The sequence below is a fragment of the Pipistrellus hanaki genome (assembly GCF_964339955.1).
Source record: "Pipistrellus hanaki genome assembly, chromosome: 6".
Taxonomy (NCBI): Eukaryota; Metazoa; Chordata; class Mammalia; order Chiroptera; family Vespertilionidae; genus Pipistrellus; species Pipistrellus hanaki.
In genome coordinates this window covers 42,252,401-42,279,703 of record NC_140508.1, presented here as the reverse complement: position 1 = coordinate 42,279,703, position 27,303 = coordinate 42,252,401, and the positions used below count along the sequence as shown (strand labels likewise).

The window sequence follows — 27,303 nt, the reverse complement described above, 5'->3', positions numbered from 1 at the left end:
GTCTATTCTTCTGTATAAGCACTGGCTCAATTTGCTTATTAGGTACTGCTGCATCCTGCTGTCTTATTTGGAACACGAGCCCTAGGTACTTGGGACCAAGGCCAACTAGATCAGGGTTGGGTGGGGATTTAGACACGTAGCTGAAAGCCAATGTGGGCCAGGTGGCACCTGAAAGACAGGAAGTATGGGAGAGCAGATGAGGCCACCTCTGCTCTAGGCCTTGAGGTACAATGGTGGTTCCTACTAGTCTATACCATTTCATCAAGGTAGAATTCTACCATAAGGATTTTGACTGATGACTTACTCAGTGGTAAAGAGTGTGTGTGTATCTACTATACTGTCCCCTACATAACATGCTTCTCTTCCATAAATACATCCCTAGGAACCAAGCAGACACTGTCAGGGGACTCAAGATTCCGGGTCCTGGCTATTCTTTCAGACTTCCACTTCATGCCTCCAAGGATGACCTATTCTCGGTTTCCTGGGGTTTCTGATGGAGGGACCTTAGCAGTCTCTTCATAAAATGTTATATGCCAAGAATTGATTCAAAAGTTATGATCCCTGGCTATCCATTCAGAGCCTGGGAATTCCTTGGCATAGTCCCCTGAGGTCACATTTGGTAGATCAGATTGGGGTTGTGGACTAGGTGGTTTCTAAGGCTCCTTCAATCCTGAGGTTCTGAGTGGAAGGGCATTAGGTCCGAGAGGAGAACACGTGATCAAGGACAGGTAGGGAGGATGTCTGCTGCTCCAGGATTGTAGAGTACTTCAAATTAAGCAAATTGATATGTAAATAAGGTTTATTTGTAAGGGCAGAGGGCAATATTTAAATGATTTACAGTGCAAGTTTAATAGTAGTTATATGCTAAAATTAGATGTTGAGGACAAGCATAGTTATTTCAGGAGGATGGGCACATTATTCTGTCAAAATGCAAGTAAGTTTTATTTGTGGGGGGAAAGGAAAGAGGAAGGTGCATGTGTAGTTGACCCAATGGTTTACCAGTAAAGTATACTTAAGCCCAGCTGGTGTGGCTGGGTGGTTGAGGGTCAACCTATGAACTAGGAGGTCACGGTTCAATTCCTGGTCAGGGCATATGCCCAGGTGTGGGCCCTGAAAGAGACAGCCGATCAATGATTCTCTCTCATCATTGAAGTTTCTATCTCTCTCTCTCTCTCTCATTTCCTCTTTGAAATTAATAAAAGAAAAAAAGTATGCATTAGTTATATGCTAATCCTTATATGTTATTAATTAAATTTGTTTGTAAACCAACCTCAATGAAAACTTCCTTTTGAAACATTTTTATAGAAGGCTAGTTGAAATTATGAGCAAAAGCACACTTATCTAAAATATTCTATAATTTAAGTTTTTCACTAAGTGACCTTAATGAGTCTTATATACAGTATATAAATCAGAATTCTGATGCTATTGGGAATTTTTTAGGGTGTCTTTCTAAAGTAAGCAATCAATAAGTATTTAATAATAACAAGAATAGCTCAACACAGGTACATATGTAGTAACGTATTTTACACTATTATCATCGTAAGTCAGCTCCTTAGCTGACTTAGCCCAACACCAACAACTTCAGAGGAGAGCTCTGTGGCCTAGAGAGGTTTTCTGTTTCTTCTTTTTAAAAATATTTTAAAAATATTTTTATTGATTTCAGAGAGGAAGGAGAGAGAGAGAAACATCAATGATGAGAGAGAATAATTGATTGGTTGCCTCCTGCATGCCCCACCCTGTTCATGTGTCCTAACTGGGAATCAACCTGTGACTTCCTGGTTCATAGGTCGATGCTCAACCACTGGGCCATGCTGGCTGGACTTCTGTCTCTTCTTGAACCTCTACCATAGAAGCTCTCAAAGTGTGGACCCTGGATCAACAGCATCAGCTTTTTGTCGAAATTCAGATTCTCAGGCTCCACCACAGCCTTCTGAGTTAGAAACTCTGGAGATAGGTCCAGCAATATGGGCAGAATAAGCCCTCCAGGTGATTCCGATCCATGCTAATGTTTGAGACCTGCTCCCCCACACTTCAGCTTTCAAATATCTTGGGGCAATAACTTCTCTTAGATCACTCGCAGCCACATAGAGAATTACTTCCTGTTTTAGGTCTAAATTTATCTCCCTAAAGCTTTGAAGGCGTGGCACACAGACTTCATAGAGTAGAGACACTTCTCTTACCTCCTTTATGGGTAACAGTGCAGGTTGGGTCTCAGCAAAAGGGAAACCAGCCTGAGGAGGGAGATGAAGACAGAGCTGGCAAGGGCTGATCTTTGCTCCTCGCTATTATTATTTGATAATTTGATCATCCAAGATCCACTCTAAAGAGGACCAGGGCACAATTTAGTTTGAGGTCTGGGTGTTTTCTTTTTCTTCTTTTTTTTTGTTTTTTGTTTTATCCTCATGATTTTTAGAGAGAGTGAGAGAGTGAGGGAGGCAGGGGAGAGAGAGAGAGAGAGAAACATTGATATAAGAGAGACACATTGATTGGTTGCCTTTTCGCATGCAAGGAGTATGATTGCTGGATTGTATGGTAATATTATGCTTAGTTTTGTAAGAAACTGCCAGACTGTTTTCCAAAGTGGCTGTACCATTTAGCATTTGCACTGTTGCTCCACATCCAGGCCAACATCTGGTGTTTTCATATTCCGAATTTTGGCCATTCTAATAGGTGTGTGGTGGTTATTACTATTATTTGTAGTATACCACCTGTTTTGTAAACTCTGCATTTAAGTATTCCTGCACATCATAGAATGTGGTGGCTATTTCAGGTACCTCAGCTAAACATTTCCTTTAAACACCTCCTCCATTTATCTTCTTCAGTTTGTCAATTTCCCAAGCTACACAAACCTGTGGATTTCAAAGCTCACACATCTTCATCTGTTTAGCAATGAGTTGGAAGGGCTATTACCTCCTCCCTTGGAAAGTATTTCCCCTTAATCGTACCCTTCATATGCTGTCATTGAGTCAACACCCTAACCTTTGCACACTCTTTAATGATGTGCATGATGAAGACTGTGTTAAGGAAACATCATTTTTGTGTGGAATTTCGCCAAAGAATTTTATCGCTATAATTCATTTGCACAATATTAATCAACTATGTTTTCCTTTTTCTGGATACCAGGATATTATTCACTCTCTGGATTGTTTGTTCATTTAGATGTTCCTATATTGTATGACGGATTCAACTAAGAGTGCCTGTTCTCTGGAACAAATTTGTTTTGTTATTATTTTTTTCTGCATGGGAATAATATTGGCAGCTTGATCATCTTTAGCTCAGTGGTCACTGGTAACATCAATTTCACCAATAGTAAGTCAGCTTCACCCCCAGCTGTCATTAGAACTCTTCAAAGGATATTGCTTAATTCTGGTGACTTAATATTCAGGTCATTTGTCAAGTGAGTTTTAAAAAGCTTTGATTTAATTGAATACCTTAGACCTATTTGCTTTAAAAGATACTTAGAAACAAGAATACCCCTAAAAATGGAGGAGAAAGACTAAGGCAAAGATTAAATGCCCCAATTGTTTTAAATGCGTGGAATATGACCACACACTTACCCTGTGTTTATCTGGTATGGAATGGAATAACATGGACTCTAATTTTGACTGTAAACTTTTGGTTTCACCTTGTTATGTTTCCTCCCTTTGTGGTTAGCTACTTGGGAGGGGATTTCCGGAGATGCAGGTTATATAGTTTGTTTCCCAAAATATTTTGCATTGTTTTGGGTAAGCGTATTGTCTGCTCAGTAATACCTAGGTCTCAGAGAGCTAATACACTTATAACCACAATCACATTATCATACTATTGGTTTTAGTGGTGAGGCAGATGCTTCTGTCATGACACACTCTTTTGTAAGAAAACTTTAAAAAATATACTTTTTAAATTTGGTAAAATATTCATAACATAAAATTTGCCTTTTTAACTATTTTATGTGTACAGTCCAGTGGATTTAAGTTCTCATTGTTGTGTGCAATCACCACTACTATCTATTCCTAGAACTTCTTCATCACCCCAAACAGAACCTATGTAATCATTAAATAATAATTCCCATTTCTATTTATTCCAGCCCCTAGTAACTGCTGTTCTTTTCTGTTTTATGAATGTGCCTATTCTAGGTACCTTATATAAGGGGAGTCATAGAGTATTTGTACTTTAGTGACTGGCTTATATCATTTACTATAATGTTTTCTAGGTTCATCCATGGTGTAGCATGTGCCAGAATTTCCTTCTGTTTTGTTTTGTTTTAGTTTTTCTTAATCCCTTCACCCATTTCACCCAGCCCACAACTCCCTAACCTCTGACAACTGCCATTCTGTTCTTTATCTATGAATCTGTTTCTATTTTGTTAGTTTATTTTGTTCATTAGATTCCACATATGAGTGAAATCATATGGTACTTGTCTTTCTTTCTCTGACTGGTTTATTTCACTTAATATAATGTTCTCCAGGTACATCCATGCTGTTGCAAAGGGTAAGATTCCCTTTTTTAAAGGCTGAATAATATTCCACTGTATGCATATAGCATATTTTGTTTATCCATTCACCTGATGATGGATATTTGGGTTGCTTCCACCTTCAGGCAATTGTGAACAATGCTGCTATGAACATTGGTATGCAAGAATCTCTTTGAGTTCCCATTTTAAATTTTTTGGTACCTCTTATGGTAAATCTTATGGTACTTCTGTTTGAAGAACTTTTTGAGAAACCAAAGAAAGAAAAACTGGAGTATCATATTTTTTCTTCATTAACACAAGTTGGCTCTATAGGCCTCAAATGTGATGTGATAGAATTTAGAACCATGACATTTGAGGACATGGGTACATCCCCACAGCCTATGAAGTGCTTTAGAAGTTGGTTTTGTCTTCCTGGTAGAGGGCATGGGGGTGGTTGTAATTCACTTTGGGGAATTTTGTCTAACCCCATGGTATCTCTTTACAGAAGAGCTCCAAGTCTCTTCCTAAGAGGAACCTAATTTTTTAGGGTAACTCCCAAAACTCCTTGGATTGATCCAGATTGGACCCTTTACAGAACTGAACTAAATCCAAGAGTTGCTCCAGACAAGACTAGAAAACCACCATCTCTTTTTAAACTGACAAATCACATTTATCACCAAGTCCTGCAATTTTTATTTCTCCATACCACTTGATCCTATTTCCTTTCTGTTTCAACTGCCACATCCTAGTCCAAGTTACCCGCAACTCTTTTGTGAACTCCTGAAATAGCATTTCTCATTGGTCTTCCCTCATGCATGCTTATTCTTCACACTGTAGGTTGAATGATCTTTCTCAAATCCAGATCTGATCATGTCACCAATAGGATTTTGCTGGAGAGGAACCAGACAAGATGATTATAAAGTTCATCTGGGAAAGTAATCAGATAACAACCAAGAAGTTGTGAAAAACAAGAGTGATGAGAAGAGACCAGCCCTATCAAAATAAAATTTAAAAGCCATTACTACTACAATGGTTTTACATCAACAAATTGATAGGCATATCAGTGGAAAAGAATACAAAACTATAAAAGAATCCAAAATAGAGGAGAATTTTAGACTATAATGAAGGTGGCATTTTGAATCAGTGAGGAAATACTGATTTTGAATAATTGGTTATTGAGACAAATGGGGAAAAGTATTATCTTAACTTGTGTATCACATCAAAATAATTTCCAAGTGTATCAAAGGTTTAGATAATATTTTTAAAAATGAAACTGTAAAAATAAAGAAGAGAATTCAGACAAATGTCTTCATATTTAAAGTAGTGAGGGCTTCCTGTAAATGAAAAAAATCTCAGAAGACTTAAAAGAAAATGTTGGTAAATTTATCTATATACAAATTAAGATTTTTCTCATGGCAAAATGTCATATGTAAAATAAAAATGCAAGTGACAAACTGGTAACTGTATTAAAGACCAAAGGTATTATTCCTAAATATAAAGTACTCTTACAAGTCAATAAAAAACTATCAATAAAAAGATGAGCAAAAAACATGAACAGGCAGTTCACAGACAGAAATCATTCAAATGCTTTGAATATATGAAAAGGTACTTGACCTACTTTTAAATAACAGAAATGCAGTTAAGTAATAGTGATTCCACCTACTTAATTGGTAAATAAAAAAATTCTACTGCAACAATCTTATGAGGCAGCTAGTAAGTGAAGGAGATTAATTAAAAAAAGTCAATTCGTAAAATTACCTTCAATAGTTACAATAATCTATAAGAGAGATCATTGGTAAAGTTAGGCATTCTTTAGAACTTGTGCAAAGAGAAGAGGGGAAGGAGAGTGTTAAATGCCAGAGACACATTTAATTGATTTTACAATTTGCCTGTGGTTTGCCCAATTTTCAAAGAAGAAAATTCAGTAAAGAACATAAGGAAGTATATTTTAATAAGAAATATGTATTTCATTTGCAATGTGTGGTACAGTACAAGGGTAAATGTCTACTATATACCAGTACATAAAGCTCTTTCAAATCAATAAGAATTAGAAATCAACAGAAAAATGGAAAAGTTCAAGAATAGCCAACTTAGAAAGGAGCACATATAGCCTGAAAGCTCATGGAAAAAGTAATCTTTCTCATTAAGAATTTTAAAAATTATACACATGAAACTAAGGCAATATTGTATCTCAATTGTAATTGAAAAATTAAACAATTATAAGAAAATAATTTTAGCCCTGGCCATTTGGCTCTATGGATAGAGCGTCAGCCTGTGGACTGAAGGGTCCCAGGTTTGAATCTGGTCAAGGGCACATGCCCAGGTTGCAGGCTCGATCCCCAGTACGGGTGTGCAGGAGGCATTCAATCAATGTTTCCCATCATTGATGTTTCTATCTCTACCTTTCTGAAATCAATAAAAATATATTTTTTAAAAAGTCACCTCTTAAAAAAGAAAAGAAAATAATTTAAAAGTTAACTAATAGAATAGGATACTTTTCTAGACTCCCAAATTGCCAAATTATTAAACTGAATAATGAAAAAGATAATAAAGATATGAATGTGACCAATGTGATTAAGGATTAGGGAAACAGGCATGGATTCATTGCTGGTAAATGGGGAATTAAGTTACTTTTCTATAGGGTAGTACTGTTGACCTAGACCTAGATATTTATTTAAGTGGAAATATTCCAAATGAAAAATTACAGTACAGATTATAAAATATGTAATGAGAGCATCATCTCATGTTGACAAATAAATAATTATAAATAATATCACATATAATTATAAATTTTAATTGAACAAATGTTTATAATTATGTATAAATTTTAGGGATGTAATTGGGATTATTTAAAGATATTGATGTCGGGATTTGGGTGATTCCACCTCTTTCTTTGGTTTATCTACAGTTTCTTCTTATGTTTTATTATAAAACCTGAACTACTTATACAAATAAACAAAAATGAGTTTTAATCATGGTTAAGAGGATGAGCTCTGGAATCAGACAAGCCCAGATGACAGGTAATCTTACACACATTCCTTAAACTTCTTAACCTTGGTTTCCTCACCTGTAAAATAGTGATAATAGCAGTGCCTATGTTAGTGGGTTTTTGTGAAGATTAAATTAAATAACTGATATAACTTACCAGGTGTATTTATCAATCAATTAAGTAATTACAGAGTTCCTACTCCTAAGTTACAGGGCAGTACAAGGTATTTGAGGGAGGGCATGAAGCTTGGACAGGACTTCAGAATTCGAGAGGAGAGAGGCAGCTGACAGTCGACTGTGCTATAGAAAGCTGTGAGATAGTTTTGTTCCAGCAATAAGCTTATAATTTTCCTGATAATTTATCAAGTAGGCAGAATTGATTGATCTCTTAATTGACCAAGGAACTATAGAAGTAAAGGGTAAGAACAAGAAACACGTAATTTGCCAAAAATCCTGATTTAATATCAGGTAAACCTGACTGTGCTTTTAAAATGAATGCCATTAATGTAGAATCTTGGGCATTAAAGTCTTCAAGGCTGCCTGACCAGCAGGCAACACATGGTAAAGGAGTTCTGGAGCTCTGTCTCCTGACCTTTGCAGAGCTCCCAGGCCGCCTTTACATTTGCTGGAGGATGGGCTCATATACTGTCTTGTTATGTAAGGGAGCAGCATAACAACACTGTCAAAGGAGCAATGTCACACGAGGTGGCTGGTGATAATTCTGTCTTAGACTTTTGGCTCTCTGGGTATCTGTCACGAGGAATATCATATTCAGGAGGATTTTATTTACTAGGCCACAAGGGAACTGAAATTCGAAGTAATCATTCAAAGTCACAGGTTTACCAAGTAGGTCTTATCTTTTTTAATGTGACTCAAGATAAAGTTCAGATAAAAGGCACCCAAATCTCAAAGGAAGAAGTAAAATGACCTCTGTTTGAAGATGACATTATCTTATATGTAGAAAACTGTAAATACTACACACGCACACACACACATACACACACAGTTAGAACTAATAAATTTAGTAAAGTTGCAGGATAGGAAATCAACATATAATGTTGAGTTTATATATACCAAAGGTTAACTATCCAAAAAGGAATTTCAGAAAATACTATTTACACTAGCACCAAAGAGAATAAAATACTTAGGAATAAACTTAACCAAGGAGGTGAAAGATTTGTACACTGAAAACTATGAAACACTGGTGAAAAAATTAAAGCAGACACAAATACTGGAAAGACATTCTGGGTTCATGGGTTGGAATTAATACTTTTAAAAGTCTATACTACCCAATGCAATCTACAAAATCAAGAAGACTTTTTTTTTTTTTTTTTAAACAGGAACAGAAAAGCAATCCTAAAATTCATTTGGAACCACAAAAGACTCCAAATACCCAAAGTAATCTTCAGAAAGAAGAACAAGGCTGGAGACATAACACTTCCTAATTTTAAACTCTATTACAAAGCTATAGTAATAAAAACAGGATGGTATTGGCATAAAAACCGACAAATGGAAGGAAACAGAGAGTCCAATGGAACAGACTAGAGAGTCCAGAAAGATACCCATGCATATATGGTCAATTAATCTTTGACAAGGGTGCCAACAACATGCAATGGAGACAGGATAGTCTCTTCAAAAATTTTGGAAAAACTGGATATCCATCTTCTTTAGAAAACCTGCATATACACATGCAAAAGAATGAAATCCACATGCCTAACATTTATCTTTCACCACATACAAAAAAGTAACTACAATAAAAATGGATTAAATTTTAACATAAGATCTGAAAACATAAAGCTCTTAGAAGAAAAAATGGGGGGAAACCTTTTTGACATTGATCTTGGCAATGATTTCTTAGATCTGACACCAAAAGCAAAGGCAACAAAAACAAAAATTCATAAGTGAGACAACATGAAACTAAAAAGCTTCTGCACAGCAAAGGAAACAACAGAGTGAAAAGGCAGCCTATGAAATAGGAGGGAATATTTGCAAACCACATATCTGACAAGAGGTTATTTAAAAAATATATAATGAACCCCTAAAACTCAATAGCAAAAAATAGTGATAAAATATAGGCAAAGGGCTTGAATAGACATTGCTCCAAAGAAGATATACAAGTGGCCAACAGGTACATGAAAAGATGTTCAACATTGCTAATCATCAGGGGAAGGCAAATCAAAACTACAGTGAGATATCATTTCACACCTCTTAGGCTTGCTCATATCAGTGAAACAAAAGTTAACAAGTGTTGGCAAACTTGTAAAGAAATTGGAACCCTTGCACACTGTTGGAAATGTAAAATGGTGCAGCCACTATGGAAAACAGTATGAAGGTCCTCCAATAAGTTAAAAATAGAACTACCATATGGTCTAAGCAATCCCACATCTGGATATATATCCAAAATAACTTAAATCACATTTTTTTCCTGTGTTTTCTTCTAGAAGTGATTCATTATAGTATTTATAGTTAGGTCTCCCATCAATTTTGAGTTGATTTTGAGTAAGAGACATAGGTCAGGACGTTTTTTGCATGTGGATATCCAATTGTCCCCCAAATAAAATGTCAATTTATTGAAAAGACAATCCTTTCCTTTGTTGAATTATCTTGGTACCTTTGCTAAAAATTAACTGGCATATCTCAATTAAATAATGACATAAATGTAAGGGTTTACTTCTGGATTCTCAATTCTGATGCATTTATATACAGCATATGACAGTGTGACAATTTCTCACTGTTTTGATTATTGTGGCTTTTTATTAAGTTTTAAAATCAGGTAGTATAAGTCTTTTGACAATTTTGTCCTTTTTCAAAATTGTTTTGAGTATTCTAATTCTGTTGCATCTTCATATGAATTATAGGATCAGTTTATTAATTTTTTACAAAAACTAAGGATTTTGATAGGGATTGTGCTGCATATATAGATCAATTTGGCGATAATTGCCACTTGATAATACTGAGTCTTCCAACCCTAAAACATGGATTGTCTCTTGATTTTTAAAAATTTCTTTAATTTTTAAATTTTGGTAAAATTAACATAAAATTACCATGTTAACTATTCTTAAGTAGTGTTAAGTATATTTGCAGCCAATTATATATTGTGAAATGAACTCCAGAACTTTTTCATCATGTAAAACTGAAACTCTGTACCCAAGAAACAACTTCCCTTTCTCCCCTCAATAGTTTTTATTAAATAAAAATTCATAAGTTTCTATATTTCAAAGCTTCACAAATAAAAGGGCAAGCCACAAATTGAAAGATAGAACTTATTTGAAGCCAATTATATATGAAATGCTTTTATATGTGCAAAAGGAAGTCACTCAAAGAGCAAAATGAACCCCCCCCCCAAATTGAAAAGATGATTCATAAAATAAAAAAGCCAATGAACTTATAAAATATTTAATCTCATTAGTAATCAAAGAAATGTGCATTACAATGCCAATTTTGTTTCTCAGGTTGGCAAAAGCACGTTCCGTGATAGAGCTGAGTGCCAGGTTCCTCTCAGTGAGGTGGGCGGGCTCACACCTGCTGCTGGTGGACACACCCCGCAGGACAGCCGCTCGAGTTTTGTTTGGCAATTAACTTCAAAACCTTAAAATATTCATAACCTTTTACCCACTAATGCCACTTTCACATCCTGTCCTTAGACAAGAGCAACATGCCCAAATACTTATTTACAAGACTGCTTTGCACATCATTATTTATAAAAACAAAATATATAAGCAACCCAAATATCTGACAGAACACTAGCCACATAAAGTATAGGCAGTCAAATGACAGGACAGTATGGAGACTTTCTAAGAAAAGTACATGTATGAGCATGCACAAAAGGAAAATAAAAAGAAATATACCCAAATGGTGGCTAGCTAAGCATGGAGGGAGATTAAAATTTTTTTAAATCAAAATATTAAACATTTTCAGTAATGAGTATGTAATATTCAGTAACTAGTGTGCATTGCTTTTTTTGGCATCTAATTTCATACTGTGATCCGTGATGATTCTTTTTTAAAAAAATTATATTTTTGAAAGTATTATAGTTATCTCTCATTTTCTCCCTTTTTGCCTCTCTCCACCCTACCCCACTCCACCCAACCCTACTCCAGGCCTTCCCCATACTTTAATTAGAAGAAAAACATTAAAAAAAAAAAAAGACTTCTATAAAAGGACTTAACATATAGAATATATACAAATCTTTGAAAAATTTAAACATCCATACACTGTTCAACTAGTTAATTTGACTTAGCATCAGTGAAATTGGGCCTAGGGTTCAACATATACACTTGTGAAAATAGGAATTTTGCTTTTATTCTGAAAGTTGTAATTCTCTGTGTGTGTGTGTGTGTGTGTGTGTGTGTGTGGTAATGAAACTGAATAAACTGGCAGAATTTTATCATGGATGCTTGGATTTTTCTCCGCGGGTATTTAGTCTGTCTTATGCAGTTAAGTTGGATTTTAACCTGGTTTTGACACTTGTAGTTGTAGGGAGCTGAAATACGGCCTCTCAGGAACATGTGGGATTAAATACTTCCATACAGTGTGGTGTGAATCTAAAGACCACTTATAGTTTTGATACCATGGAGGGAAGGAAATACAAATTCCAAACAACATTCCTATGTTCGGAAAAACTCCTCCGACAAAAATCAAAATTTTAATTGCTATTTTTAAAAATTTCTTTGATTAAGGTATCACATATTTGTCTTCAACCTCCCATTCCAATCCCCTACCCCCTTTAATTGCTATTTTGAAAATATTTAAAAACTTCATGATCTCATGAAGAACTTTATAGAAATCTGTTACCTGGGATGAAAAGCATGTTACCTGGCAATGATTTTTTTAGATCTTAATGAAAATTTAATCCATTTTTAGTTATTTATAATTAATAATCTTATTTACATTAACATTTCCCCCTCTGTACCAAAATATGCCTGTTGAGTTGACTGACCTACCTGAGTGACTGGCAGCCTTTAAAAGGACAGGGAACTGAATGAAGGTTGCAATGCCTAAGTCAGATCACGTCCAGTGAGCCAAGCACCACACACAGTGCAAAACATATGAGAACCCAGGACCCTGGGTGGGGATGAATTGTTGAGAGAGGGAGAGGGAGTCGGAGACCCTCCCAAAACATGGACTGCTCCCCGAAGCAGGAGAGACTTGCCCAGTTCCAGCTTGGCCCAGAGATCCTGGCAGAAAATCTGATCTGACCGGACATGTGATTGGTACCCAGGCTCAGCCAAGAATGTGCTCTACTGGGAAGGGCATTTATCACTGGTACTGTTAAACACGAATGTTCGAGGACCTTCTCTCCTAGGAGGAATAAAATGAGCAGATAAACTCCTCATGTACCGAACCAAACCCGAGTTTTAGAAGCAAAGAGCAGCTTAAGAACCGAATAGATCTGTTTTGAATATTCAGATTAACTGGGACCTGATGAAGATGCAAGTCCTCTGCAAGCCCAGAGTGGCCTGTGGAGGGAGCGGCACCCATTCATTCGAGAGGCAAAAAGAATAAAGCCCCAAATGCCTTTCTAGAGAAGCAATTAAAAAACACCTGATACAGCTGAAACCGGTTTGGCTCAATGGATTGAGTGTCAGCCTGCGGACTCAAGGATCCCAGGTTCAATTCTGGTCAGGGGCATGTACCTTTGTTGCAGGCACATCCCCACTAGGGGTGTGCAGGAGGCATCTGGTTGATGTTTCTCATCGATGTTTCTAACTCTCTATCCCTCTCTCTTCCTCTCTGTAAAAAAAAATCAATAAAATATATTTTTTTAATAAAAAAAAATCTGATACAAACATACGTTTTCAACTCTGCACAAATGAAGGATTTTTTTTTTCTTTCTTTCTTCTCCTGTAGCTCCAGAAAAAGATTGCTTAAACATATATCTCATATTGTTTACTGGGAATGATGCTAAACATTTTCAGATCTTTACTTTTACTCACAAACTTGTGGGTTTTTTTTTTTTGTTTTGTTTTGTTTTTTTAATGCTACTAGAGGGGCTCAAATATCTCTTTCCTTTTTCTCTTCAATGTCTCCCCTTCTATCTCTTCTATCCTCTCCTTCCAATAATCACAGAAAATTCAGGACAGCATTGTGGCCTATTTGAGTTTAATCCTAAGGTCTCTGTTTCTGCTTCTCTTCCATTCCTGCTCCCCTAAACCTAAGATTAAAACAGAAATTTTATGATGGCAGACTAATGAGATAATAATAAAACAAATACAGGCAAATCCATTTTGTATATATAAAAATTCCTCTCTCCTTAGCATTATTTTACAAGGAGATGTATTCTAGGAGTGGAGGGTGTTTGTTTTCAAATTGTTTGAGCAGAACAAGATGAAGTTTCAGACTGAGTGTCCACTTTTCCATGTAGGCCCTCCCAGGGAGCACCTCACGTTTATCACTGTGTTACCACTGTCGGTTCCCTTGTGTCTGTATCCTATCCTGCTGCTGTGCCATATATTTTTACATTTTATCATCTCATCTTCCTTCTCTCTTCTTTCTCAACGTAAAGCGATGTCCTCTTATCTGGGAAAGATCTCTGGCGCTAGCTGGTTTGGCTCAGTGGATAGAGCGTGGGCCTTTGGACCGAAGGGTCCTGGGTTTGATTCCAGTCAAGGGCACATGCCCAGGTTGCAGTTTCAATCCACAGTGGGAGGCTTGCAGGAGGCAGCCAATCAATGGTTCTCTCTCATCATTGATGTTTTTATCACTCTATCCCCCTCTCCCTTCCTCACTGAGATCAATAAAACTACATTAAAAAAAAAGATCTCTGAACAGGCTCCAATTTTAAATAACACCAACTGTTCCCCATAGTTCCCGAGGTTTGATCATTTCTGCATTCTGGTGCAGCTCATAGAGGCATCCCCAAAGAGGCAGTTATTATTTCAGTCTGTCAGCTTCCCAGACCTTTCTTCTCATGTGAAGGTAACACTGAAAAACAGATCACACCAACCATACCCTTGTTGCTATTCAGTTTTTGATGCTTTTTTTTGTCTCGTGAAACATTTTATTCTATTAAGTTTAAGTGATGCGTGCACTGTGCTGTGGAAAAATAATGTGCTTTTGAGGACTGTAGTGCTCGGGACAGAGCGAATAGTTACAGCTATGTCCCTTTCAAGGTCACCCACTCAGAGCTGCTAATTTTAGCCCTCGCCCAGTTCCCTAAGAGGTTTCTTTCTAAGCTGTCAGTTTCCAGGTGCGTTACACTGAAACACATTTGTGGAGAGGCAAAGTAGCTACAGAATACTGCTTTTGGATTTTCTATGTTCTTTCTTGGATTTGGACAAAACTGAGTAAAAGAAATGCCCATGTCACAAAATCTACTTTGCCAACAGGAACACTTCCTGACCATGTGAAGGAACAGGGCTCATGGCATTTCTTCTTTGGATTTCTGCTCTTGCTCTGTTCTCCTCTTACTACTGTAGTGATAATAGGAAGAGAGAGAATGTGTGGGGGAGGGGGGTTGTGGAGGGGGAGGACTGCTGGGGGAGGAGTGGGTGGAGGGTGGATCCTGCCTTGCTGTGACTTCTGCTTTTTTCAGAGAACTTCAGAGAACGACAGTGATACCAGTTCTAAATGAACAACATATGACTCTTATTTGCACCTCCCTCCCCACCCCCCTCGGGTTTCCTATGTGCTCTTCAGATGCCTGATACCCTTGATAGGACTGCTGGTGTTACTCCTGACTTAATCACTTTATCAGGCAGCGAGATTCTGCCTTTCTGAGCGGCCAGCCACAAACCCCGAGGTCCCGCATGGCCTCTGCGGAGCGCTGCTCAGTCCCCTGAGACATCAGTGACAGCTCGTCTGCGTTTCATCAGCTCACTGGGCCCCGCTGCCAGGGCCTCCCCGGCGTCAACAACAAGTGTCGCACCTACTGCAGGAACAGCCCTCAAGTTTCATCACAGTGATGCTAAAAAACACTCTCCAGCTTCAGCAATGACCTAGTTCATTCGAGGGCAGGGAAAAATGCTCTCCTTCCAGAACTCCCCTGGGCACGGAATCCTCCCTCTTAGGAAGAGAGGAGCTTTTATGGAAACAGATCCAGCTGTGCTTTGACCCGGATCGTGGACAAGACCCCGAGCCCCTAGCTCCTCTGAACCCCCAGGCCCAGGAGCAGGGGCGCCCCACCAATGCCACCCAGGCAGCCCAGGGAGCCCTCTGCCGAGCCAGCTCTCCCATCACGTCTCTGGGACAGAAAGTATTGAAAAGTAAGTATCTGGACTTCGGCTTTTATATAAGGAATAGCAGTGCTTTCAGTGTGCAGCCGTTTACGTTTTCTGCAACAGGGAACAGAGCAGGCTGTGTCCTTGTGAAACAGAACGAAGTGAAGCAAGGGCTGGGTGGCATCTTGGGGTTGTAGGGCTTTGCAGTGGCCAAATGTTCACTTTCAGTTTAGGTTCCTTTTGGGAAATCATATCTTTTGAATGCCTGCTTCTTTTGGCTTGACTGTAACTTTAAAAGATTCTTGCACATCATGGCTATCACGACACTTAGAAAAAAAAGTCAATTTAGAAAAACAAACATATAGAATGACTCAAAGGAGTGATTTGTGAAGGCTTTGCACAGCCACAGGAACTCACGCCCCGGAGACCTCTGCCTGGAGTACTTGGGTGTTTTAGTGAAAGGTTGTTCCTTTTACCTGGGTGACCATGGTGATTGGAAACCCCACGTTCTGAGTGGACACAGAGGAGTCACGTTACTGAAAAGCTATCGGGCATTTCAAAATGGCTGCTGCTGTCAACATCCATCCGGGCATTAAAATAGCTCTTTTTATTTTATTATTATTTTTTTTAAATGTGGTAAGAACACGCAACGTGAGGTCTTTGCTCTGAATACAGTGTTAAGTGTACAGTGCAGTATTGTTAACTAGAAGCATGACGTGGTACTCCAGTTGTTACACTGATCTTAAAAAGAAAAATTTAAGACAAAAAGACAACCAGAAAAAGCCACTGATAACATAGCACCCCGGTCACGTTACATGCTGATGAACACATCCAAGCTTTAAAACCACCTATTAAGGGTTTCAGTTACAGACGTCGAGCAGTCATTTAAAAATAGATAAAAGCATTTAGAGCTGTTTCTGCTCTAATTATTTTCTCTTCACACCTTCGCCTTGAGTAAAAGGTTGGCTTTAGTGTTTAAGATTAATTAACTGGGAATGGTAAGAGCTGCTTTATGACAGCCCCGGAGCTGAGAGAAAACTGAATGCACGTCTTTGCGGTGAGGCTTCTGGGCTGAGGCCCAGGGCCTTGTAGGCCGCCTTCTGAATCGACCAATTGACAGGTTCTGCATTTAAAGTCACCAGTGGTCAGTAAACACATTCAGATCTTGGAAATCCGGATTTAAAACAATGTATTTTAAAGTTGTTTTTTATTTTTATTTTTAAATCCTTATTCGAGGATATGTTTAGAGAGAGGAAGAAAGAGAGAAAGAGAAACACTGATGTGAGAGAGAAACATCCATTCGTTGCCCGCCCTTCCTTCTCCCCGCCACCCCTTGCAAGCTCTGACCAGAGATCTAACCCGGAACTTAGGTATGTGCCCTGACCGGGAATCAAACATGCCACTTTTTAGTGTGCAGGATGACACTCCAACCAACTGAGCTACCTGGCCAGGACCAAACTAAATGTATTTTGGTTTTTAAATTACATTGCCCTTTTGAAATTTTTGCAAAACATCCGATCACAGTCTGGGGAAGATTTTTAGGGACAGTGAAATTCCTATTTTCATCATCTGTAAAGATCACCCCTCCCCCACTTTTAATTCCTTTTTAACCGTCGCATGCACACTTACCTGTAGGTATCATTCTGTGCAAGGAGGATGCCATGCGTAGCCTACTCTGGGTGGAGAGGGAGAGAAGCTGGTGGTGTTGAGGAATAAATCCCAGGCTCTGGGGTCACAGTTGGAAGCAGACTCTAGCCCAATTTCTCACTGTCTGAACTCCAGTGTTCTCATCTGTACAAGGAAGATAACAATATCCAAGTTCACAGGGGTGATGGGGGATTAGCTGAGTAAACACCTCAAAAGTATCTGTCACGTTGTAGTTTTTCCAAAGGCTAGTTCTTTATTTTTTATTTATTTTTATTGTTCAAAGTATTACAAATGTTTCCTTTTTCTCCCTTTGATCCCTTCCACCCTGCCCCCTTCCCCTCCCTAGGCCTTTCCCACACTATTATCTGTCCACAGGCTATGCATATATGCAAATAAGTTCATTGGTTAATCTCTCCCCACTCCCCACCCCCTTTCCTCTGAGATTCAGCAGTCTGTTGCATGCTTCTATGTCTCTGGATCTTTTTGTTCATCAATTTATTTTGTTCGTTAGATTCCACATGTGATAAGTGAGATCATGTGATACTTATTTGTCTCTGACTGGCTTATTTCGCTTAGCATAATACTCTCCAGGTCCTCCCATGCTGTCTCACAGGGTAAGAGATCATTCTTTTTTACAGCTGCATAGTATTCCACTGTGTAAATGTACCATAACCTTTTAAATCCTTTTTTTAACTCATTTACTGGTGGGTACTTGGGCTGTTTCCAGAATGTTGCTATTGTAAATAATGCTGCTCTGAACATAAGGATGCTAATATTCATTCTGATTGGTGTTTCTGGCTTCTTAGGATATATTCCTACAAGTGGGACCATTGGGTCAAATGACAGTTTCATTTTTAATTTTTTGAGGAAACTCCACACTGTTTTCCATAGTGGCTCTACCAGTCTGCATTCCCACCAGCAGTGTATTAGGGTTTCTTTTTCTCAAAATCCTCACCAGCATCCGTTGTGTGTTTATTTATTGATCATAGCCATTCTGGTAGGTTTGAGATGGTACCTCATTGTCACTTTAAATAGCATCTCTCTGATGATTAGTGACATTGAACATTTTTTCATGTTTCTTAGCCTTTGTATGTTCTCTTTGGAGAAATGTCTGTTCAGATCTTCTGCCCATTTTAAATTGGGTTGTTTGTCTTCCAAAAGCTAGTTCTTTCTTGAGCTAATTAAAAAATTTCTCTCTCTCTCTCTCTCTCTCTCTCTCTCTCTCTCTCTCTCTCTCTCTCTTTCCCCCATAAAATTTCAGGATGCTTTTATGATATAAACTATAAAGTAATAGAAACTCGACATTTTTGACATTAGTGCAATGATTAAACAAAAATAATATAAAAAATTAGACTGTTTTGAAGGAAATTCTGTATTTGAAAACAGTGATAGCAAAATTTTTAAAAAGATTATATTTTAGAATGCATCTACTATAAGTAAGAAAAACTATTTTTGTCTGAAAATAGTTGATGGTATATTCATCATTTAAAAACAGAGGCAGAGACTTATCAATACCACCTGGAAATGCTTTTTAGTACATATCAGTTCCGTATTTAAATATGAGTTTTCATGAAGCCACAGGAATGGAAGGCAAAAGCAAATCTCTGTGATTATTCTGAAAACTGAGGCACAAGCCCGGCCTTTCCCAAAGGTCAGAGTGGAGCCCTGCATTGATTCCCTTTCTGCTAGACACAGGCACTGTAGGGTGAGTGGAGCGAGAATGCTCTGAAATGGACTAGCCGTTGGGTGACCCAGCAGAGACAGTAGCTGAGTGGGCCATCTCAGGAGTCGTGGCGGAATTTGGAGGTCAGGATGAAGGTTCATAAGGAATAGGATGCACCCTTGTTCCGAGGTGAGGGTGAGTCAGGCACAGAGGGATGTAGCAGACAAGTATCACAAGCAGGGCTCATGGGATAGCTCTGAAGAATTTTACCAACATCTTTATTATCTTCCTTATTGCCTTTACCAAGATGCCCCATAGCTTTTGCCCAGGCACCTCAGGGTATTCTGATAAATTCTTTGCTTGAGTTACCGACAGGTTCACAAGGACTCTGTTATTCTGGGGTTAATTTTGCCAAGAAAGGAAATCTGAAAATTCACAAATGTAAAAAAAAAAACTTGGGAGAAGAATATATATATTATGAACTTGGGAGAAAGTGATCCTGTCATCTCAGGGATGGCAGAAATAAAAGTAAATGCCTGACTTACCTGACTGAAAAGGACATTTTAAAATGTTTAGAGCCCTCATTGAGATTTTTGCCAATGCACACCTTCCTGGGACAGCCCAAAGGATTTGGAGACTTTGGACAACAGGTCAAAAGGATGGACACAGGTTAAAGAGACAACAGTTCTGAATCGCTCCCTTCTTCTTTTTTAAAAAAATATTTTTTATTGATTTTTTTTTTTTTATAAAGAAGGATAGAGAGTTAGAAACATCAATGAGAGAGAAACATCAATCAGCTGCCTCCTGCACACACCCTACTGGGGATGTGCCCGCAACCAAGGTACATGCCCTTGACCGGAATCAAACCTGGGACCCCTTAGTCTGAGGGCTGATGCTCTATCCACTGAGTCAAACCGGTTAGGGCCTGAATCATTCCCTTCTGGGTACATGGCACTCCACTCTTTCTAGGGCAACCCCTTCTGTGGCTGCTCCCATATGTCAGGGTCACAAAACTCACCTGATCTTCTCTTGGTCTTCAGTCCTGCTCTGACATAGCCAGGCTCATTCGCTCTTCAGTCAGTAGTTTAACAGCATCCTCTAGTCCAATGGTTCTCAAACTTTAAAGTGCAACAGAATCTAGAGAGCTTGTCAAAACACAGGTGACTGGGTCCCACCCACAGAGTTTCTGACTCTGAAGGTCCCAAGAATTTGCATATCTGACAATTTCCTGGTTAATGCTGATGGTGTGATCCAGGGACCACTCTCCTGAGAACCAGGGCTATAACTATTTCTTAAGCCTATAATCCCTGAAGAACATCTATTCATGCTTGTCCTTTTCAATCACTAAACTTGCCTGCTTTTCAGAGATGCAATCACTATATGCTAGAGCTGTGGAGAGGGTAAACCCATTAGTGTCCTGTGGGCAAGCAGCTGACAGAGGAGTGTATCTGTGGGGGAATAGAGTGTGGGGAGGACACACAGAGGTGAGCGGTCAGTCATTGGGAGGGGACTGGTTTTTTTTGTCTTTTTTTTTCCTCAGCCGAAGCTATCAGGGTAGGTTTCAAGGGCAAGGTAGCATGTGAGCTGGGGTTAGAAAACGTGTGGGATTTGAACATATCGAGATGGAAGGTGGTCTTCCTGTAAAAAAGGAAAAAAAAAAACACAACAACAAAGGAAAACATGAAAGGCAGAAAGAGATAAGGTGTGAATAGAACTCAGAAATTCGTTTCATTAGGCTAGGCTTTATCCAATTGTCCCCAGAACTTCCTTGGGGAATTCTTTGATTAAGCCATCTAACTTTAACTCCTTTACTTCCATCTATAACTTGGTGAGGGGATGTCCGGGGTAGAGCTCTGGATGGAGGTGGAAATTTCAGGCACCATGGGACAGGAGAAGGTATGGATGCTTTAGTATGCTTCCTAGAAGTAACAATCAAAAGTCAGCTCGAACTAACTTAAAGGGAAGTGGGGACTTACTGCTCACACTAAACTGCAAAGTCCAGGAGTTTGGTCAGGACCCTAGCTCTGGCTCCCTGTGGTTCTGGAGACTGCTCTTCTCTGGCTTTGGTTTCATCCTCAGGGAGGCTTTCTCAGTCTCAAATGGTTATCCCCTCCCCTGGGTTCAGCATGCTTTCTTTTTCAGCTTAAAGGACCCAGTGAAAGACCTAAGCTTTGCACTGATTGGATCACTTCTGAATTACTTTCTGGAGAGATCCATGTGCTGATTGGTTTAGACTTATTACTAAACCAATCACAGAGCAAGAGCACTTTGGTCAGTTTAGACCAATCAGCACCCACAAAGCAGGAAGGGCAAGGACCAGCCCACCCATCACCAGGCTTGAACTATGGGAGAGGCAGGGGATGGAGTTAGCTGGACAAGCAAAATGGCCCCTGTAGGAGCTTTGGGGCATTTTAGAGAAAGGCCAAACCATCTCTTCCCTAATCATCAGGTTAGCCCTGGGCAGCTTCCTACTGTGATGATATAGGAGGGTGGGGGCAGCTTTAAACCCCAGCCCAGGCATTTTAAGATAGTCCTGCCTTTGGAAGGAAGGGAGCCTTGAGTGCCGTATCCCCCTCCTCTCCAGGTGCTTATCATTGGGTGTGGTGTCCTAATCTCTAAGGCACACTTTACTAAAGAAAATTAGAGAAAGAAAGGTAAAAAAACAAATGTAAAAAATCAGAAAATAGGGAAAGTGGAGATAAAAATAAAAAGTTTTCTACTAAGACCCGCTGACTAGGTTGAAGATGATGGTAGAAGGTGAGACTGACATTCTCCATCAAGTCTCCAAAGCTAGACTCACTGAGAGGTGGTATGTTCAACATAATAAATCCAAACTCAGTTCTTACACCAGGGGCTGGCTTATTATTGCCCACTACAGGGCAGGGAGTGGGGCAGGAGAACAGGGCCTTTCCCAGGTCCTCCCCATACTGGCCAAGCCCGAAACTCCACAGGGAAATTCTCTACCTCTTAGTCCCATTTAAAGTTAACATTCTCCAAAGGAGTTGCTCCTGGTTTTGTTGTGGATGGTGGGGAGGGAGCATGCGGGTACAGGGAGCCTGGGAGCATAGGGGTGACGGGGACTGGGACAGAGAAGAGGAGGAGGGACAAGAGAGAGAGTTGGTGATGACCCTGATGGCACAGGCCTACATGGGCCACAATTCTTAGCCCACTGCATTCAACCTCAAACCACAGTGATTTTTACCAATTAATTCACAGGGAGTTGGTCTCATTACCAACACTGTCAAGAGCTGTATATGTATAGTATTTTGGTCTTGGCTCTCTTGCCTGTCTTTACCCTGAGAGATGACAAGGGTAAAGTAGGCAGAGGAATGTATCCCATCAACACAACAAATAAAAAATCAGAGTCAAGAATCATGGACTTGACTGCCAACCAGGTGTGTGTCCTAGGAAAAGTTGCTTAACCTGTGTTTTCCAATTGTAAAATCAGGGGAGGTGCTGACCCCTCTCACAGGTTTCATTTAACCCTGAGCGATTTTTTTTTTTTTAAAGCTCTCCTTAAAGAATTGGAAACTGCCACAGATTTTAAGTCGCAGAGGACAGGAGTATCAATGGGAAGACTTTCTTTTTCATCTGTAAACAAAAAGTTCAAAACTAATTCTGAGTGCAGAGCAGCAGCTGCCTCTTGTGTTCAGTTCCTGTATCTATATGCCAGGCCCACTGTGGGCACAGGGAGTTGCTCACTATTTGTTTTTAAAAGTTAAATTGTACTTGTGTGTTGGGTAATATGTATACATTAAAAACATCCAAAAGGATATGAAGAGAAATTGCTATCCTCAACTAGTGTCCGTTTCCTCAAATAGTTGGCCTGGAGCAACCAGGTTCCCAGTTCCCTGTGTATTTCTAGAATAATTATGTGTATACACAAGCATATTGAAATATTATTTTTTTTTCATATACAAATGATAGCATACTCTACACTTTCTTTTTTACTTTGTTTATTTCATTTAACAATATATCTTGGAGATTATTCCATATCAGTGCATACAAAACTGCCTTATTTTGTAATAATATGTTTTTATTGATTTTAGAGAGAGAGTGGAAGGTAGAAAGAGAGAGAGAAAAGAGAGAGAGAGAGAGAGAGACATCAGGTGGCTGCCTCCTCCAGGGCCCTTTCTGGGGATTGAATCCACAACCCAGGCATGTGCCCTGACTGAGAATAGAACCAGTGACCTCTTGGTACGTGGTTGATGGATGATGCTCAACCAACTGAGCCACACTGGCCAGAACGAACTGCTTTATTTTTTAGTGCCTATTGCTTTGCTTTTAGTGCCCATTGCTATTAAAAATTTTATCATATAGATACACTGTAACTAGATTTTTATTATTTTATTTCATTTTTTTTAGATTGTGATTGGTGGGTATTTAGGTGACTTCCAGTCTTTTGCTATCACAAGCAATGCTGCAAGGAATATAATAGGTGCTTATTAAATGTCTGTCTCCTTCATTCTCTATTTTAAAAAGTAACTTTACGGAGGCTATTTTTCACAGTTCTTAAGTGTTCAATGATGTTTTTAGTAATTTTATCAAGGTGCACAACCATCGCCATAGATCAGCTTTAGAACATTTTCATCACCCCAAAAATGTCCCTCATGTTAATTGATTGCTAATTAATGTTCTGTACACTGCCGCCACCCCCAGCAACCACTCATCTACTTTGTGGCTTTATATTTCCTTTGGACATCCTGTATAATAAAAGCCTAATATGTTAAGTGTCTGTACCAGAGGGCAGACGCTCTAACTGGTAGGTTAGCTTGCTGCTGGGGTCCAGCCAATTGGGACTGGGTGAGATGGGCTGGACATGCCCTGGAGCCCTCCTGTGGTCCCTCCTGGTCCCAATTGTGCACCTGTCTTGCGCCCTCTCACAATCTGGGACCTCTCAGGGGATGTCAGAGAGCCAGTTTCAGCCCAATCCCCACAGGTCAGGCCAAGAGACTCCACTGGGGCCTCTAGGTTTATATAAATGGAGTCATATAACATGTGGCATCTTGTGTCTGACTTCTTTTCACTGAGCATAGTAATGACAATGTTTTTTGAGATCTGTCCATGTTGGACCATGCATCCTCATTGTTTTCTCTTATTATTCCATGGTATTCCATTGTAGGGCTATACCAAATTTTATCTATTCACTAGTTAGGCATTCAGATGGTTTCCAATGGACCTTTAGGTTATTTCCAATTTTTGGTAATTATGAATAATCCTGCTGAGAACATTTGCATGAAAGTCTTTGTGTGGTTAAATGGTTTCATTTCTCTTGGGTGGATACCTAGGAATGGAATTTCTGGGTCTTTTGGTAAGTTTATATTTAACATTTTAAGAATCTGCCAAACTGTTTTCCAAAGCGCCTGTACCATTTTACATTCCCACCAGCCACCTTCCAGAGTTGTTTTATCCATGTCCTCACCCACATGTGGCCATTTGGCCGTCTATGTTATTATAGTCATGCTGAATGCTCTCTCCTTGTGGTTTAATTTGCATTTCCATAATGACTAGTGATGTTGAGCATTGTTTTCGTGCCTCTGTTTCTCACATACAACCCTAAAATCATACCCAAGATGAGCACAACACTTGAGCTCCAATACCTGACTCTTCGCCCGGCCCTGGCACTTGCAGGCAGTGAGGAATTAGATTTGTTACATCAACCTACTGAAGTTCCCTTCCGCTTCCAAGTCACTGTCTGTGAAACGGAAAAGAACACCCACCTGCTCACTTAGCCGTGAGGACTAAATGCCATGGTGTTTTCCAAGTACCCAGTCTGGGGCTGACACAGAGAAGACACCCCAAACACCTTAGTTGTCTCTCCCCACCTGGTCTGCTTCCCTGTACCCCAGCCCCCAACATTTCCAGAACCCATCGCGAGAGGGTACTTTCCCCTAACTAATATGGGACTGGTATTAAGTGGCAGTGGGTGTGGCACCCCAGTCTATGGTAACTCAGATGACAAAATCAGGAGCCCAGATGCCATTGGATTAGGCTGGGTAATCAGAACTAATCCCTCCTGTCCCCAGTGAGAGCACTCGACAGCTGGCTTTCCTGCCCCTCCAGGAGGGCTGGTTAGGTTATCTGTGTGGTTGAGGGCTCTTCCCTGGCCCCTTCAGTTGACAGCAGCCATGCTATCTGCGTGGGGCAGATTAGCCAAAATAAAACCTGGCTTCAGTGGAGAGCTTTCAATATTCAGACTTCTCCCATAACCTCTGACCTGTTCTCCCCCAGTTTGAGGCGAGGATATTTTTGTAATTTTGCTGATGTTAAACCCTAATCTCCTGATAGCTAATGCATGTAGTGCATACTATGCTATTTGGAAGAGCTTTATACATACTCACTTAATTTTCCTAACAGCCAAATGAAGTCATTACTGCTACTTTCTTAGTTTTGCAGATGAAGAAACTGAGGCAGAGAAGAGATAAGCTAGTAAGACGTAGAGTTGAACCCAGGAATTTGGGTGCTTCATCACCATAGCCTTCTGCCATTCTGTGAAGGGCCCTGCCCATTTTGGAGTATCAATCCAAATGTAATATGCAAACGCTATCCAACAATTTCATCTCCTGGTATTTAGACCAGTGAACCACTAATGTGCCCAAGATGGCATGGACCACAGTGTTCTTTGAGACACAGTTGTCAGCCTACAGAACTCCAGCCAAGATACGCGTCATCAACCCAAGAACAGACAGGTTAGCATGGTATTGCCATGCCATGCAGCACTGAGATCATTGAGCAGTTTTTAAAAAATGATGCAACCTTTCTGGGTTGGCTTTACCTTGTAAAACTGCCAGAACATAATATTAAGATAAACCAACTGCCTGGCAAGTATATATAGGTTAATGTCATAAAACCAACAACATTATAAATATATTAGTAGCCCTGCGCACGAATCCGCGCACCAGTAGTTTACCAGTAGCTCTCCGCCTGCTGCCCCATCCTCCCCATCCCCCCTCATACCTTGCTGCCTGCCCCCACCTATAGCTCGCTGCCTGATCCGTGATCCGGTCATTACATGGTCGGTCTTTAAACTTCATGGTGTAACAACCATTTGCATATTACACCTTTATTATATAGGATTATTATATAGGATATTTAAATGACTAGATATGTCCGTGGATAGGAAGATGCCTTGAAAGGACAGCAAACACCTCTTCTTGGGAAAGTACTGAGATGAGGGTTAGTGCTTATGGGAGGCTTTACCCTTTATGTGTTTTAAAGAATAGGAATGTATGCATTTAGGATTTGTAAGATTCCAGAGAAAACATTTTTAAAAGAAAGCACACAGCTCAAAAATGCAAATCTTGCCGGGACCGGTTTGGCTCAGTGGATAGAGCGTCGGCCTGTGGACTGAAAAGTCCTGGGTTCGGTTCCGGGCAAGGGCATGTACCTTGGTTGCGGGCACATCCCCAGTGGGGGGTGTGCAAGGGGCAGCTGATCGATGATTCTCTCTCATCGATGTTTCTGACTCTCTATCCCTCTCTCTTCCTCTCTGTGAAAAATCAATAAAATATATTTTAAAAAAATGCAAATCTTGGCTTCTTTCACCAAGATTGTCTGTGAACCCCGCCGCGGCCCCTTCTCCTAATGCCAGTCATTCTATATTGGTATCCAGCTCTAGCAGAGAATGATAAATCTGTCTTCAAGGGTTCTCACCTTCAGAGGAGCCACGAAACATGAAACACGTCTGACTTAACTGTTCTTTCCTTCGTAGTCAGCGCCCCGTGCCTGTGGTGACTGAACCAACTATGTGAGTCAACCGGTGTGTTCGTCAGTGTGGTCACCTGTGGGCATCACTGTCAGGAAGCAGTCACCTGGGGAGGAGTCATAGATGTCCCACGAGGTCCTCAATGTCACTTCAACTCTGGACTGCTTGATTTGCCCTTTCTTCCTTCTTCATCCTTAGCGGTGGACCCTGAGAATGGGGCTATGAGGAGTCATGTCTTGTAAATTATGATTACAGATGGCTGGTATACCAGGAGAGATTTTTAGACATTAATTGGTATATCACTTAAAAAAAAATCAGCTGAGACCAGTTTGGCTCAATGGATAGAGCGTCGGCTTGGGGACTGAAGGGTCCCGGGTTCAATTCCAGTCAAGGGCATGTACCTCGGTTGCGGGCATATCCCCAGTGGGGGGTGTGCAAGAGGCAGCTGATCGATGACTCTCTCTCATCGATGTTTCTAACTCTCTATCTCTCTCCCTTCCTCTCTGTATAAAATCAATAAAATATATTTTAAAAAAAATCACTGTGGTAACCCACAGCCGAAAAGGCTGAAACAAACGAAGCCTTTCCTTGCAGCCTAATGATTGCCATCTTGAACACCAATTATATAACGGGGTTTTCCTAGGCCCCTGACATGCATTATTCTAAGTCTTAGAACAGCATCATTATCTCTTTCTACAGATGAGGAAAC

General features: G+C 39.8%; 1 protein-coding gene and 2 long non-coding RNA genes across 3 annotated transcripts in view; 1 reads left to right on the top strand and 2 right to left on the bottom strand.

Annotated features, from left to right (window-relative positions):
* Positions 1–22,122, bottom strand: LOC311624465. Its single transcript, XR_014795326.1, has 3 exons — positions 19,908–22,122; positions 17,209–17,370; positions 1–168 (listed from the first exon to the last, which is right to left on the bottom strand). It is a non-coding gene; the product is annotated as an uncharacterized lncRNA (long non-coding RNA).
* ALPK2 (alpha kinase 2) overlaps positions 15,360–27,303 on the top strand; it is a 100,267-nt gene continuing 88,323 nt past the window's right edge. Inside the window, exon 1 of the mRNA XM_084887733.1 lies at positions 15,360–15,624. The gene's annotated coding sequence lies outside the window, so the exon portion shown is untranslated. The remainder of the gene's footprint in view (positions 15,625–27,303) is intronic.
* The window catches only part of LOC311624466, a 33,603-nt gene continuing 32,725 nt past the window's right edge, over positions 26,426–27,303 (bottom strand). Inside the window, exon 5 of the long non-coding RNA XR_014795327.1 lies at positions 26,426–26,813. This is a non-coding gene — a long non-coding RNA (uncharacterized lncRNA). The remainder of the gene's footprint in view (positions 26,814–27,303) is intronic.